This window comes from Nycticebus coucang, chromosome 10 (assembly GCF_027406575.1).
Source record: "Nycticebus coucang isolate mNycCou1 chromosome 10, mNycCou1.pri, whole genome shotgun sequence".
Classification (NCBI taxonomy): Eukaryota; Metazoa; Chordata; class Mammalia; order Primates; family Lorisidae; genus Nycticebus; species Nycticebus coucang.
The window spans coordinates 27,817,517-27,835,094 of record NC_069789.1 but is presented as its reverse complement, the minus strand read 5'-3'; the positions used below and the strand labels follow the sequence as shown (position 1 = coordinate 27,835,094).

Sequence of the window (17,578 nt, the reverse complement as noted above, 5' to 3'; positions counted from 1 at the left end):
CTGAGGAATGTAAGAAATGCACCTGCCTGGGAGCAAGATGGCAGCCGAGTAACAGCTTCCTTGCATCTGGGCACCGTGAGTCTGGGGAGATAGGACTCCAGGCATCTCTGGCTGGTGGGATTTGCCTATCATCACCCCTGAGAGGATACAGGGAGTCAGCGAGAGACTTCTGGACCCCAAGAGGAGGACTAAAACAGTGGAAAACCGGCAAGTGGTCACATGTGTTCAATCCATCTAAATCCGCCCGCAACTTCCACAGGCACGAGAACTTAAAGAGCAAGAGGAAGTGAAAGGAAAATTAGGGCAAGGAAACAGATAAAAGAAATCACTCATGAGGAAGAATCAGCAGAAAACTCCAGGAAACATGAAGAACCAGTCCAGAACAACCCCGCCAAGGGACCATGAGGTAGCTACTGCAGAGGATTCCACCTATACAGAAATGCTAGGAATGACAGAAAGGGAATTTAGAATACACATGTTGAAAACAATGAAAGAAATGATGGAAACAATGAAGGAAACTGCTAATAAAGTGGAAAATAACCAAAAGGAAATTCAAAAACAGAATCAAATAAGAGATGAACGATATGAAGAATATAAAAAGGATATAGCAGAGCTGAAGGAACTGAAACAGTCAATTAGGGAACTTAAAGATGCAATGAAAAGTATCAGCAACAGGTTAGACCATGCAGAAGAAAGAATTTCAGAGGTAGAAGACAAAGTTTTTGAGATAACTCAGATAGTAAAAGAGGCAGAAAAGAAGAGAGAGAAAGCAGAACGTTCACTGTCAGAATTATGGGACTTTATGAAGCATTCCAACATATGAGTTATAGGAATTCCAGAAGGGGAAGAAGAATGCCCCAGAGGAATGGAAGCCATACTAGAGAATATTATAAAAGAAAATTTCCCAAATACCACCAAAGATTCTGACACACCGTTTTCAGAGGGCTATTGGACCCCAGGTCGCCTCAACTCTAACCGAGCTTTTCCAAGACACATTGTGATGAACCTGTCCAAAGTCAAGACAAAAGAAAAGATTCTGCAAGCTGCCAGGAGTAAGCGCCAGTTGACCTACAGGGGCAAATCCATCAGAGTGACCGCAGACTTCTCTAATGAAACTTTTCAAGCAAGAGAACAATGGTCATCTACCTTTAATCTACTTAAACAGAACAATTTTCAGCCCAGAATTCTGTACCCTGCTAAGCTAAGCTTCAAAATGGATGGAGAAATCAAATCATTTACGGACATACAAACATTGAGGAAATTCGCCACAACAAGACCAGCTCTACAGGAAATACTTCAACCTGTTCTGCACACTGACCACCACAATGGATCAGCAGCAATGTAAGATCTCAGAAATTAAAGGACAGAACCTAACCTCCACACTGATGCAAAAGATAAAACTAAGCAATGGACTCTCACAAAATAAGATGAATAGAATACTACCACACTTATCAATTATCTCAACAAAAGTTAATGGCTTGAATTCCCCACTGAAGAGACTGGTTGACTGGATTAAAAAACACAAGCCATCCATTTGTTGTCTGCAAGAAACACACCTGGCTTCAAAAGACAAATTAAAGCTCCGAGTCAAGGGTTGGAGGACAATTTTTCAGGCAAATGGCATTCAGAAGAAAAGAGGAGTTGCAATCTTTTTTTCAGATTCGTGTGGATTAAAAGCAACTAAAGTGAAAAAAGACAAAGATGGTCACTTTATATTGGTCAAGGAAAAAATACAACAAGAAGACATTTCAATTCTAAATATCTATGCACCCAATTTAAATGCTTCCAGATTCTTGAAACAGACCTTACTCAGTCTGAGCAATATGATATTTGATAATACCATAATAACAGGGGACCTTAACACGCCTCTTACAGAGCTGGACAGATCCTCTAAATAGAAATTAAACAAGGATATAAGAGATTTAAATGAGACCCTAGAACAACTGTGCTTGATAGACACATATAGAACACTCCATCCCAAAGATAAAGAATATACATTCTTCTCATCACCCCATGGAACATTCTCCAAAATTGATCATATCCTGGGATACAAAACAAATATCAACAAAATCAAAAGAATTGAAATTTTACCTTGTATCTTCTCAGACCATAAGGCACTAAAGGTGGAACTCAACTCTAACAAAAATGCTCGACCCGACCCAAAGGCATGGAAATTAAACAATCTTCTGTTGAATAACAGATGGGTGCAGGAAGAAATAAAACAGGAAATCATTAACTTCCTTGAGCATAACAACAATGAAGACACAAGCTACCAAAACCTGTGGGATACTGCAAAAGCAGTTTTGAGAGGAAAATTCATCGCTTTAGAGGCCTACATTCGAAAAACAGAAAGAGAGCACATCAACAATCTCACAAGAGATCTTATGGAATTGGAAAAAGAAGAACAATCTAAGCCTAAAGTCAGTAGAAGAAAAGAAATATCCAAAATCAAGTCAGAGATCAATGAAATTGAAAACAAAAGAATCATTCAGAAAATTAATGAAACAAGGAGTTGGTTTTTTGAAAAAATAAACAAAATAGATAAACCATTGGCCAGACTAATGAGGAAAGGAAAAGTAAAATCTCTAGTAACCTCAATCAGAAATGATAAACGGGAAATAACAACTGATCCCACAGAGATACAAGAGATCATCTCTGAATACTACCAGAAACTCTATGCCCAGAAATTTGACAATGTGAAAGAAATGGATCAATATTTGGAAGCACACCCTCTCCCTAGACTCAGCCACGAAGAAATAGAGCTCCTGAACAGACCAATTTCAAGCACTGAGATCAAAGAAACAATAGAAAAGCTTCCAACCAAAAAATGCCCTGGTCCAGATGGCTTCACTTCAGAATTCTATCAAACCTTCAAGGAAGAGCTTATTCCTGTACGGCAGAAATTATTCCAAAAAATTGAGGAAGAAGGACTCTTCCCCAACACATTCTATGAAGCAAACATCACCTTGATACCAAAACCAGGAAAGACCCAAACAAAAAGGAGAATTTCAGACCAATCTCACTCATGAACATAGACACAAAAATTCTCAACAAAATCCTAGCCAATAGATTACAGCTTATCAAAAAAGTCATTCATCATGATCAACTGGGCTTCATCCCAGGGATGCAAGGCTGGTTTAACATACACAAGTCTATAAACGTTATCCACCATATTAACAGAGGCAAAAATAAAGATCACATGATCCTCTCAATAGATGCAGAAAAAGCATGTGATAAAATCCAGCATCCTTTTCTAATTAGAACACTGAAGAGCATAGGCATAGGTGGCACATTTCTAAAACTGATTGAAGCTATCTATGACAAACCCACAGCCAATATTTTACTGAATGGAGTAAAACTGAAAGCTTTTCCTCTTAGAACTGGAACCAGACAAGGTTGTCCTCTGTCACCTTTACTATTCAACGTAGTGCTGGAAGTTCTAGCCAATACAATTAGGCAAGACAAGGAAATAAAGGGAATCCAAATGGGAGCAGAGGAGGTCAAACTCTCCCTCTTTGCTGACGACATGATCTTATACTTAGAGAACCCCAAAGACTCAACCACAAGACTCCTAGAAGTCATCAAAAAATACAGTAATGTTTCAGGATATAAAATCAATGTCCACAAGTCAGTAGCCTTTGTGTACACCAATAACAGTCAAGATGAGAAGCTAATTAAGGACACAACTCCCTTCACCATAGTCTCAAAGAAAATGAAATACCTAGGAATATACCTAACGAAGGAGGTGAAGGACCTCTGTAAAGAAAACTATGATATCCTCAGAAAGGAAATAGCAGAGGATATTAACAAATGGAAGAACATACCATGCTCATGGATGGGAAGAATCAACATTGTTCAAATGTCTATACTTCCCAAAGCAATCTACCTATTCAATGCCATTTCTATCAAAATACCAACATTGTACTTTCAAGATTTGGAAAAAATGATTCTGCATTTTGTATGGAACAGGAAAAGACCCTGTATAGGTAAGGCAGTTCTCTGTAACAAAAATAAAGCTGGGGGCATCAGCATACCAGATTTTAGTCTGTACTACAAAGCCATAGTGCTCAAGACAGCATGGTACTGGCACACAAACAGAGACATAGACACTTGGAATCGAATTGAAAACCAAGAAATGAAACTAACATTTTACAACCACCTAATCTTTGATAAACCAAACAAGAACATACCTTGGGGGAAAGACTCCCTATTCAATAAATGGTGTTGGGAGAACTGGATGTCTACATGTAAAAGACTGAAACTGGACCCACACCTTTCCCACTCACAAAAATTGATTCAAGATGGATAAAGGACTTAAATTTAAGGCATGAAACAATAAAAATCCTCCAAGAAAGCATAGGAAAAACACTGGAAGATATTGGCCTGGGGAAAGACTTCATGAAGAAGACTGCCATGGCAATTGCAACAACAACAAAAATAAACAAATGGGACTTCATTAAACTGAAAAGCTTCTGTACAGCTAAGGAGACAATAACCAAAGCAAAGAGACAACCTACACAATGGGAAAGGATATTTGCATATTTTCAATCAGACAAAAGCTTGATAACTAGGATCTATAGAGAACTCAAATTAATCCACACGAAAAAAGCCAACAATCCCTTATATCAATGAGCAAGAGACATGAATAGAACTTTCTCTAAAGATGACAGATGAATGGCTAACAAACACGTGAAAAAATGTTCATCATCTCTATATATTATAGAAATGCAAATCAAAACAACCCTGAGATATCATCTAACCCCAGTAAGAATGGCCCACATCTCAAAATCTCAAAACTGCAGATGCTGGCGTGGATGTGGAGAGAAGGGAACACTTTTACAGTGCTGGTGGGACTGAAAACTAGTACAACCTTTCTGGAAGGAAGTATGGAGAAACCTCAAAGCACTCAAGGTAGACCTCCCATTTGATCCTGCAATCCCATTGCTGGGCATCTACCCAGAAGGAAAGAAATCCTTTTATCATAAGGACACTTGTACTAGACTGTTTATTGCAGCTCAATTTACAATCGCCAAAATGTGGAAATAGCCTAAATGCCCACCAACCCAGGAATGGATTAACAAGCTGTGGTATGTGTATACCATGGAATACTATTCAGCCATTAAAAAAAATGGAGACTTTACATCCTTCGTATTAACCTGGATGGACGTGGAAGACATTATTCTTAGTAAAGCATCACAAGAATGGAGAAGCATGAATCCTATGTACTCAATTTTGATATGAGGACAATTAATGACAATTATGGTTATGGGGGGGAAACAGAAAGAGGGAAGGAGGGAGGTGGGTGGGGCCTTGGTGTGTGTTACACTTTATGGGGGCAAGACATGATTGCAAGAGGGACTTTACCTAACAGTTGCAATCAGTGTAACCTGGCTTATTGTACCCTCAATGAATCCCCAACAATAAAAAAAAAAAATAAAAAATTGAAGAACAGGCTAATGTTATTGTTCAGTACAGTGCTAAGGCCATGCCTACAGTTTAATGGTTATGAGTAGCTGGGCTGGGTGGGTTCCTCTATATCAGGCATTCCTTACTTGCCTGAGCACAGCTAGACTCTTCCTCTGCCAAAAATAGTAAGAGAAGAAAAAGAGCAAACACAACACCCAAGAATAACGATGAAAAAAGAAAAAGAAAAAAGGGGAGGGGGAATAGAAAACTTCTGGAGTGTAATCTTCCTACTACTTTCTTCCTGGGGCCAACAATACAAAGTTTTCCTGGCCTCCTTAAACCAGGCTACTACTGCAGTCTACCTGCCAGACCACCAATATGTCACACTCACTCTCAGCAAAGAAAGGATTGAAAAAGAAAGAAAATAAAGGAAAAAGAGGACAGGAACAGGGATAAAATAAGAAAAAAGAAACTTGTTGAATGTAAAAGTAAGATGGCCTTAGCACTGTGCTGAACAAAAAGAAGACATAAGTAAGGAGGGGAGGAAATATCTTAGCTGATGTCGAAGCATTTTATGTGGGAGAAATGAGATGAGTAGAAGAATCTCTATCAACTGAGAGAATGCAGAGGAGAGTACTAGAGTGAGAAAATAATTCAAGCTAAAATTTTACAACAGAAAAACATTTAAAAAATACAGAAGCCCTTGCTTTTGTGGAATGTAAAAATGGAAGTTAGGAAAAGATCCAAGCATACAACTTAGCAAAAAGCAAAGCACATTGAAACAAGATTTTTTAAAAAAGCCAAAATAGCCTTACGTAAGCAATCTCAGCAACCAATTGACGAGGGAAAGAAGAGAAAGAAAATAAATACAAATAAAAAATAAGCAACAATGAAAAAAGAATATATATATGTATGTATGTATGTATGTATATATGTATATTCATTCACTTCTCCAATCTTTTCAGAGTCCCTGAGCCTGACACAAGTAAAGGTCCACTCCAGACAGGCAGAACTCAGTAAAAGGCCCACCTACAAAATATTCTGGCGCCATTTACCATAGTGGCATCCCCCTGTCTAGGAACTTCCCCCTATGTATGCTCCACCGGTTGCCAATCTGTGGCAGAGCCACTCCAGACAGCACCCAAATCTGGCCACTAAATTCAACTCAGGAGAGCACACTTCTCCAATCTTTCCACCCAATGCCTAGCTTCCCCCAAGAACTGAAAACTGTGAGAAGTTTCTTCTGGGACCTCCATGGGGGACTAGCTGCCCCCAACTCACCCAACATAGCCCGGGTGTGCTCATAGAAACTTGCCCAAGTGTGTTTAGTTCCCCACAGCTCCAGCAGCTGTCCACCACCACGCTGCATGCTCCCAACCACCGCTGCACACCAATATTCTGCACAAGGACTGATCTGGCCCTCTCATTCTGCCCTTTTGCTCTCAGAAGGCTCAGCTAAATGTCCTTCCCATCTGTCATCATGCTGTGTCCACTTACTTTCAATTTCTTGATCCTTATCTCCTCTGGTCATACATAGGTTTTCCTTCTTTTTATCCAAACAGGTAAATACACAAATCTTTCTTAAGTATTAGAAAACAGCATTCCAGTTTAAAGTTGCATGTGCTCACAGCTGCAAGTGAACCATTAGACAAGGGCTAACTAAACTTCAACTATGTAGTTACATACTGGTGTTTTCCTTAAATTAAGGCTTCAGGAAAGAGAAATTCAGAGTGATGATTTCTTTTTAGCTTCTGAATTAAGCATACTCTTCCACAAATCAACTGATCCTGGAATGACCTAGGACATGCTGTATTAATCAGGGGCAGGGCTGAAGCAGTACCTCACTGGGAGCCCAGGCAGGTCTTCATCTACATCAGCGTCTGTGGCAAATTATACAGTGAGATCCACGTATTTCCTTTCAGTAGAAGGTTTGAGAAGTTTATGCATTGTCAGCTTTAATTTTTTTGCATGACCAGGCATTACTGGAACATAAAGCATTTTGACTACCTACACCACCATCGTTGGCTCAATTCTATTCTTTTCTTTGACTGCATTTATGAAATCCAAGAACATGACATCTTTTTTTCCATGTGCAGTTCGTCTATTGCACATTGTAAATGATATTACATTTCTGATTTTAGTTTTTCTTACTTCAGATGTCTCTGTAAATGCTGTAATTGGAATGGCTAAGTTAAGGAAACAATTTTTGTAGGCTTCAAATAGACGGCCACTGATTACTTTGATCATCTCCAAGGCAACCAAGTCAGAAACTGTAGCAGTGAATATTGCTATCGCACATACAATTTTGCCAGTCATTCACTTTATTTTGAAGCTGTCAGCTGGTTCAATGTTATACATTTTGGCATGAAGATTTGATGCAGCACTGATGAAATCTGTGTCCATTACAATCATCTTTTTCAAATGAAAGCACTGCCATCTCATGGTCACTTTGTGTAGCTTCATTAGAGAAAATAGCCTTTTCTAGCCTCTCATCTTCACTCTTAACAGGAACATGGTCTGGTTTCCTTGCACTTTCATCAGTTTGAACAACCTTTTTGGATGGTTTGAATTCCTGAATCTTTACTTCTGTAATAATATTTAAGAGAACATCATGTAATAAGTCTTCTTCTGTAAATGGAATGCATACAGTTTTTTAGCATTCTGAAGGAAAACGAGGTGCAAAGATTCATGTAAATCAAATTTTGTTAAAGAAAGGGACCTCTTTGGTGATTGCCAAAACAAACTGCCATCTTTAAACTATATGTCTACAGAGAAACAGTAAAGAAGCTGAAGAGCCTTATGGTTAAAATATTGTTTCAACCTTTAGTCTCGGTAATTCTACACACTGGAATCAATTTCTAGGTCTTCTGCTAAGGAATTTAATAACTTAAAAACAACCTTCTAAATTGTGTTCACTTTTATCTTTTGCAGGAATCCCCCTCTCTTTGCTTCTGCGGATGAGTTGGTTTGCCAAAACTGGTTAAAATGAAGGCTTGAGGGAAAAGGAACTTTCAGGGGGGACCAGGCAAGATGACTGACTGGATGCAGCCTCTGACATAGGCTCCTGTCCAGAGAGAAGGATAATGTCCAGAGGGTATCCAACTGAGCTGAAGACAGGAAGCCCAACCAAGAGAGAGGAGAGATAACTACAGGTCACTCTTGCGGAGGCAAGCTGTGATTCCAAGGCAACAATCTCCAGGTACAAAACTCAACTGAAAGGAAAAATGCCAAACCCCTCCCCCAAGAAAGCTGTGGGTTCTTTTTTTCCTTTCCCTTTAGCTCTTCATTTGCTCCTGTGGGATTTCTACAGGCAAGTAGTGAACTGAGGCCCCCTTGTCTCAACCCATGGGTGAGAGCAGTAAGAAGTGAAGACTTCTTCCTCCAAAGGGACCCTGAGGTGACTTTGATCATTCTCTTACCAGGCAGAAAAACTGAACTTACATTTTCCCTGCCATTCTGAAATTTCAGTCCACTCTTCCACCCTAACCCAATAAACCAGACCCCTAACTGCTACAGAGACTGAGGGAGGAGGCTCATGAGCAGCACCTCCCCCTCCCAGCCTGCCTGAATTAGTACCCCACCCCCTGCCTTGTCAGTCCCCTGCTCCCTCCCTGCCTCTGCGCCAAGCCCCATCCACCCGGAGACCACCAAGACCTAGCGCTGTGCCTGCGCCCACCCACCCGGAGACCGCCCAGGCCTTGCACTGCACCTGAGCCCAACCCACCTGGAGACCTCCGAGGCCTCGCGCTATGCCCGGGCAGAGCGGGAGTCCATTGAGGCTGTGTGCCACACTGTGTCCATCCGAAGACCACTGAAGCTACGCGCTGTGCCTGCCCTGCCTCTGCCCAACCAGAATCACCAGGGGAGTAGTGATCTTGCTGAAGTCACCAGGCACTAGACACTGCCAGAATCCATGCAATGTACCCCACCCTGCTGTCAGATCCCTGTGCAGCATGCTCCTAGAGCTGCTCCTATAGCCAGAATTCTCTGGCTTTGGCAGTGGTAGTGGAACTGTGCAGGGGCACTTCCCACAAAGATCCAGCAACAATAGAGTGATCACGCTGGGGTCCAATCTTGGAGAAACACCCCCCCAACTCTGTGCACTGCCAGAGGAAACCAGAAGTCACTCTATAGGGATATTGGTGCTGCAGAGCAACAGGGACAAAGGTGCAGTTGCTGAGGGAGATAAGCATTTGCAGGCCTGGTACCCCCAGGATTAGACTGAGCCTAAGTGGAACACTTGCCAGTGAAAATTGAACACCCGAGGTAGGCAGGCCTCAGCTCCCACAGCTGGCTGGTAGCCGAGGGCAGTGGCCAGACCTTGGGGGCATTGACCTTCCCTTGACTCTGACAGGCACTAAGCCCTGGCACTTTGCATTATTGGACGAAACAGGACTGCAGCCCTGTGGGGTCACCAGTGATTAGACATGAAAAAGGAAAAAGTGGAAGAAAAGACTCAGCCCCTGGTCCTACAGTGCTACCGGGCAGGTCTTTCTGACTCTGTAGAGCACTGGAGAGAGCCAAATCTGAGCAGCCAGTAGACCTCTGCTATCTAGCTGCTGGAGACCTTTCAAACTCTCCCACCTGAGAGTTTGTACTGACAGAGTCAATAGCTTCAGAACCCCTAACTAGAGACAACCACCCAAGGACCCTCTGGGGGATACCCTGGTTGTGTAGTAACAGGAAGGGTCGATTTTCCCATACCAGTTGTTGTCTGGGGAGGTGGGGTTTCTTAATTGCTTGTATTTCTTCACAGCTCAAACTTCACCAGAGTCACTGATCCACCAGGATAGGACAAGAACCAGTTGAATACAAGATTGAGCCACCTAACTCCACCATACCAAGTAGGTTTCCCCAGCCTCAAACTGTAATACTGTACAGGTCCTTTGCAAAGCTAAAGGGGAAAAAGCTGCAGTCATCAGTCACAGATCCTTAACAAAGGGATGGTTAACCACAACCCCAGGAAACCCAAATCCAATCTCACCTTACCAGACCACCTAGCCAACAGTGAAAAACAATCATGAGGCAGAATCAGAGGAAAAACTCTGGCAACATGAACAATCAGAGTAGATCAACTTCCCCAAGAAATGATAAGGCAGATACAGTACAAGATCCTATTCCCAAACAAATGGCTGAGATGACAGAAATCGAGTCCAGAATTTGGATAGCAAATAGGAACCAAAAAATGGAGGAAATGATGAAATTAGAATTTAAAGCAGAAATTCAAAAGATGTCTCAAGAATTTAACAAATTTAAAGACAAAATGACCAAAGATTTTGACACATTAAAGCAAGAATTTGCAACCCTCAAAGATCTAAAAAAACACAGTAGAATCCCTCAGTAACAGAATGGAGCAGGCAGATGAAAGAATCTCCAATATTGAAGACAAAGCTTTTGAATGCTCCCAAACACTCAAAGAGGAAAAAAAGTGGAGAACAAAAACGGATTATTTTCTCAGAGAGCTCTGGGATAATTCAAAGAGGTCTAATATTTGCCTTATAGGAATAACTGAAAGTGATGAGCTTGCTGCAAAGAATACAGATGCTTTGCTTCATGAAATAATTAAAGATAATTTACCAGACATGCCCAGAGATTCTGAAATTCAGATAGCAGACAGTTTCAGAATACCGGCATGACTCAACCCGAATAAAAATTCTCATAGACATATAATTAATTTAGCTAAGTTTAATCTGAAGGAGAAAATTCTGAAAGCTGTAAGAAGTAAGAAAACCATTAAGCTTTAGAATGACTGCAGATCTCTCCACTGAAATCTTTCAAGCTAGAAGAGGGTAGTCATCGCCTTTAATCTCCTTGAACAAAATAACTTTCAACCCAGGATCCTGTATCCAACTAAACTGAGTTTCATCTATCATGGAGAAATTAAATACTTTAATGATATTCACATGTTGAAGAAATTTGCCATAACTAAACCAGATCTTCAGGAAATTCTCAGACCTATCCTCCATAATGAACAACACAATCCTCCACCACCAAAGTAAACTCACTCAAAAACTTTTGATCAAATTCTAACTTCCATAGTGGCAAAAGGATTAAAAATTTCCACTGGACTTTTGAAAAACTCGATACCCCAAACCCTGTCTGGTTTATCATTACTCTCAATTAATGTGAATGGCTTAAATTGCCTTCTAAAGAGGCACAGGTTGGCTGACTGGATACAAAAAAACTCAGGCCAGACATCTCTTGCATTCAAGAATCACACCTTACATTAAAAGATAAATATAGACTCAGGGTGAAGGGATGGTCATCTATAATTCAGGCAAATGGAAATCAGAAAAAAGCAGGTGTTGCAATTTTATTCGCAGATACAATAGGTTTTAACCAATCAAAGTAAGAAAAGACAATGATGGTCACTTCTTATTTGTTAAGGGCAACACTCAACGTGATGAGATTTCAATTATCAACATCTGTGCATCCAACCAGAATGCACCTCAATTTATAGGAGAAACTCTAACTGACATGAGCAATTTGATTTCCCCCAGCACCATTATTGTTGGAGACTTTAACACTCTTCTGGCAGTGTTGGATAGATCCTCCAAAAAGAAGCTCAGCAAAGAAATTTTAGAATTAAACTTAACCCTTCAACATTTGCAATTAATAGACATCTATAGAACATTTCATCCTAACAAAACCAAATACACATTCTTCTCATCAGCCCATGGATCATCCTCCAAAATTGATCACATATTAGATCACAAGTCTAACCTCAGCAAATTTAAAAGAATAGAAATCATTCCTTGTATTTTCTCAGACCACCACAGAATAAAAGTTGAACTCAGTAACAACAGGAATCTCCACACGCATACAAAAACATGGAAAGTAAATAACCTCCTGCTAAATGACAGCTGGGTCACAGATGAGAGTAAGAAGGAAATTACCAGATTTTTGGAACAAAACAATAATGAAGAAATGAACTATCAGAACCTCTGGGATACAGCAAAGGCAGTCCTAAGAGGAAAATTTATAGTGTTGCAAACCTTCCTCAAGAGAACAGAAAGAGAGGAAGTCAATAACTTAATGAGTCATCTCAAGCAACTGGAAAAGTAAGAAATTTCCAATCCTAAACCCAGCAGAAGAAAAGAAATAACTAAAATTAGAGCAGAACTTAATAAAATTGAAAACAAAAGAATCATACAACAGATCAACCAATCAAAGAGTTGGTTTTTTGAAAAAGTCAATAAAATAGACCATTAGTTAACCTAACCAGAAGTAGAAGAGTAAAATACCTAATTTCAGCAATCAGAAATGATAAAGGCCAAATAACAACAGACTCCTCAGAAATTTAGCAAATCTTTAATGAATACTACATAAAAGTCTACTCTCAGAAGTATGAAAATCTGAAGGAAAGAGATCAATACTTGGAAACATGTCACCCTCCCAGACTCAGCCAGAAAAAAGTGGAAATGTTGAACAAGCCTATAACAAGCTCTGAAATACCATCAACTATAAAAAAAAAATCTCCCTCAAAAGAAAAGCCCGGGACCAGATGGCTTCACATCAGAATTCAACCAAACCTTTAAGAAGGATCTAGTACCTATATTACTTAATCTTTTCTAAAACATAGAAAAAGAAGGAATACTTCCCAACTCATTGTATGAAGCAAATATCACTCTGATACCCAAACCAGGAAAAGACCCAACAAGAACAGAAAATTATAGACCAATATCTCTAATGAATATTGATGGAAAAATACTCAATATGATCCTGGCAAACAAAATCCAACAACACATCAAACAAATTATACAACACGACCAGGTGGGTTTCATCCCAGGATCCCAAGGATGGTTCAATATATGTAAATCCATAAATATAATACATCAAGTAAACAAATAAAAAACAAAGACCAAATTATTATCTCAATTGATGCAGAAAAAGCTTTTGACAATATCCAGCATCGTTTCTTGGTCATAGAAGGAGCATTTCTTAAACTGATAGAGGCCTTCTACAACAAACCCACAGCCAATATCATATTGAATGGAGTAAAATTGAAAACATTTCCACTCAGATCAGGAACCAGGCAAGGATGCCCACTGTCTCATCTTAGCCACTGCAATCAGGCAAGAAAAGGCAATCAAGGGAATCCAAAAATGACCAGAGGAGTTCAAATTGTCACTCTTCACAGATGATATGATTATATATCTGGAAAACCCAGGGAATCAACTACAAAACTCCTAGAAGTGATCAAGGAATATAGTAACATCTCAGGATACAAAATTAACACTCATAAATCTGTAGCCTTTATATACACCAACAATAGTCAAGAGGATAAAACAATCAAAGATTCTATTCCCTTTACAATAGGCCCAAACAAGATGAAATATCTGGGAGTGTATTTAATTAAGAACGTGAAAGATCTCTGTAAAGAGAACTATGAAACTCTGAGAAAAGAGATAGCTGAAGATGTTAACAAATGGAAAAATATACCATGCTCATGGCTGGGAAGAATCAACATTGTTAAAATGTCTATACCACCTAAAGCAATTTACATATTTAATGTGATCCCTATTAAAGCACCTCTCTCATATTTTAAAGACCTGGAAAAATTAGTACGTCGTTTTATATGGAAACAGAAAAAACCTTGAATAGCCAAGACATTACTCAGAAATAAAAACAAATTGGGAAGAATCATGCTTCCAGACTTCAGACTTTATTATAAATTGATAGTGATCAAAACAGCATGGTACTGGCACAAAAACAGAGAGGTAGATGTATGGAACAGAATTGAAGACCAAGAGGTGAACCCAGACACTTACCATCATTTGATTTTTGAGAAGCCTATTAAAAATATAAATTGGGAGAATGATTCCCTATTCAATAAATGGTGCTGGATGAATTGGCTGGCAACTTGTAGAAGACTGAAACTGGACCCACAACTTTCTCCTCTAACAAAAATTGATTCTCACTGGATAAAGGACTTAAACTTAAGACATGAAACTATAAATATTCTTAGAGAGAGTGCAGGGGAAACACTCGAGAAAATTGGCCTGGGAGAATACTTCTTGAGGAAGACACCCTGGGCAATTGAAGCAACATCGAAAATACATTACTGGGATCTGATCAAATTAAAAAGCTTCTGCACTGCCAAGAACACACTAAGTAAAGTAAATAGCCAGCCCTCAGAATGGGAGAGGATTTTTGCAAGTTATGCTACCGACAAAGGTCTAATAACCAAAATCCACAGAGAACTCAAACTTATTACTAAGCAAAAAACAAGTGATCCCATTTCATTGTGGGCAAGAGACATGAACAGAAGCTTCTCTGAAGAAGACAGGTTCATGGCCTACAGACACATAAAAAAATGCTCATCATCTTTAATCATCAGAGAAATGCAAATCAAAACCACTCTGAGATACCATCTAACTCCAGTAAGAGTAGCACACATCACAAAATCCCAAAACAACAGATGTTGGCGTGGATGTGAAGAAAAGGGAACACTTCTGCACTGGTGGTGGGAATGCAAGCTAGTATGTTCCTTCTGGAAGGAAGCTTGGAGAACACTCAGGGATCTAAATGTAGACCTGCCGTTTGATTCTGCAATTCCTCTACTAGGTGTATATCCAAAGGACCAAAAATCATTTGGTAATAAAGATATTTGCACAAGATTGTTCATTGCAGCTCAATGCATAATTGCCAAGTCATGGAAGAAGCCTAAGTACCCATCGACCCATGAATGGATTAATAAATTGTGGTATATGTGTACCATGGAATATTATGCAGCAGTAAAAAAAGAATGGAGACTTTACCTCCTTTATGTTTACATGGATGCAGCTAGAAAATGTTCTTCTTAGTAAAGTATCTCAGGAATGGAAAAAAAGTATTCAATGTACTTAGTACTGCTGTGAAACCAATTTATAATAACTCACACTTGCAAATGAAAAATGAAACACAACTTTAGGCTATGATGAAGGAGGGAAGGGGAAGGGGATGGATGGGGTAGGGGTGGGAGGGATAGTAGGGGATAGTAGGGGGACCACAAGTATGGAGCACATTGCAAGTACAAGTTGGTTCTATCATGTGTAGAACACAAATGTCCTAATGCTATAGTTGGGTAAATGAGATGAAAGCTATGCATATTAGCATGATGTAAGCACTTCAATTTGTACAAATAATCAATACAGCAAAATGGGCATAAATGTATTTATGATCTATATACAAAAGACAAAGAAAAAAAAAAAGAAAAGAAAAGGAGCTTTCAAACTTATCTTCTTGTCCACTGTATGGTATGCTGAAGGGTGGCCGGGAAAGACTTCAAAGTACAAAATGGTATTTCCTCTTCTGGGAGATCCCAATGACTATAATAAGATTTTGTCAAGGGAAGTACAATAACTTCAGTGTTAGTGCCCATTGTTCCAGAATCTAAGAGAGGCCTTAGATTTGTTAAGCAATGGCTGTCTGCATATCTCCTGTCTTCCATATTGTGTAGTGCTAGATAATTATATCTTGTTTGGTATAGAACTCATCACTGTGATGGCCTCACTTGCCAGACAGACTGTTCAGGTGTGCATTTATTTTTAATTGAAAATGTATTTTCAGAGTTGCATCAGCAGTGGTATAACTTTTAGGTTTCTGTGTGGATGAGGGTGAAACAGGAACTGTCTGTTTAACTTGGATTTTCCTTTTGACACAGTCTTACTACCCTGTTTCCCCGAAAATAAGACATCCTCTGAAAATAAGACCTACTTACAGGAAATATAAGATGTCCCCTGAAAATAAGACCTAGTGCATCTTTGGGAGCACACCTTAAAATAAGACATTGTCTTGTTTTCAGGGAAACAGGGTATCTTGCCCTCATTAGAGTTCCATGGCCTCACAGCTTACAGCAACCTCAAACTCCTGGGCTTAAGCAATTCTCTTGCCTTAACCTGCCAAGTAGCTGGGACTACAGGTACCCACTACAACCTCCACCCCTGGCTACTTTTAGTGATGGGTTTTCGCTCCTGCTCAGGCTGGTCTCTAACTCCTGAGCTCAAGCAATTCACCCATCTTTGCAGAAGCAAAGAGAGGGGGATTCCTGCAAAAGATAAAAAGTGGACACAATTTAGAAGGTTGTTTTTAAGTTATTAAATTCCTAGCAGAAGACCTAGAAATTGATTCCAGTGTGTAGAATTACCGAGACTAAAGGTTGAAACAATATTTTAACCATAAGGCTCTTCAGCTTCTTTACTGTTTCTCTGTAGACATACAGTTTAAAGATGGCAGTTTGTTTTGGCAATCACCAAAGAGGCCTCCTTCTTTAACAAAATTTGATTTACATGAATCTTTGCACCTCATTTTCCTTCAGAATGCTAAAAAACTGTATGCATTCCATTTACAGAAGAAGACTTATTACATGATGTTCTCTTAAATATTATTACAGAAGTAAAGATTCAGGAATTCAAACCATCCAAAAAGGTTGTTCAAACTGATGAAAGTGCAAGGAAACCAGACCATATTCCTGTTAAGAGTGAAGATGAGAGGCTAGAAAAGGCTATTTTCTCTAATGAAGCTACCCAGCCATCCACTAGTTTGCCACACAGCCCGAACTGCCAGCCTGCACCAATATTACCCGCCAGGAATGGTCTGGTCTATTTAATCACTCCTGTTGTTCTGGGAGAAGGTGTCCGCCATTTTGTACAAAGACAGTGTCTTATTTTAAGGTGCACTCCCAAAGACACACTAGGTCTTATTTTCAGGGGACGTCTTATCTTTCCTGTAAGTAGGTCTTATTTTAAGAGGATGTCTTATTTTTGGGGAAACCGGATAGAGCAGAATTAAATGAAATTGAAAAAAAAAAAGAATTACACAACAGATCAATAAATCAAAAAGTTGTTTTTTTGAAAAGGTCAATAAAATAGATAAAACTTTGGTTAACCTAACCAGGAAGAAAAGAGTAAAATCTCTAATTTCATCAATCAGAAATGGTAAAGGCGAAATTACAACAGACTCAGAAATTCAAAAAATCCTTAATACTACAAGAAACTTTATTCTCAGAAACACGAAAACCTGAAGGAAATTTACGAATACTTGGAAGCACACCACCTTTCAAGACTTAGCTGGAATGAGGTGAAAATGTTGAACCAGCCTATATCAAGTTCTGAAATAGCATCAACTATACAAACCCCCCTAAAAAGAAAGCCCAGGGGGTGGCGCCTGTGGCTCAGTCGGTGGGGCACCG

General features: G+C 39.5%; 1 pseudogene; it reads right to left on the bottom strand.

The window, feature by feature from the left end:
- Positions 1–7,218: 7,218 nt before the first annotated feature.
- Positions 7,219–16,031, bottom strand: LOC128597294 (ubiquitin-like modifier-activating enzyme 6; annotated as a pseudogene).
- Positions 16,032–17,578: the final 1,547 nt, after the last annotated feature.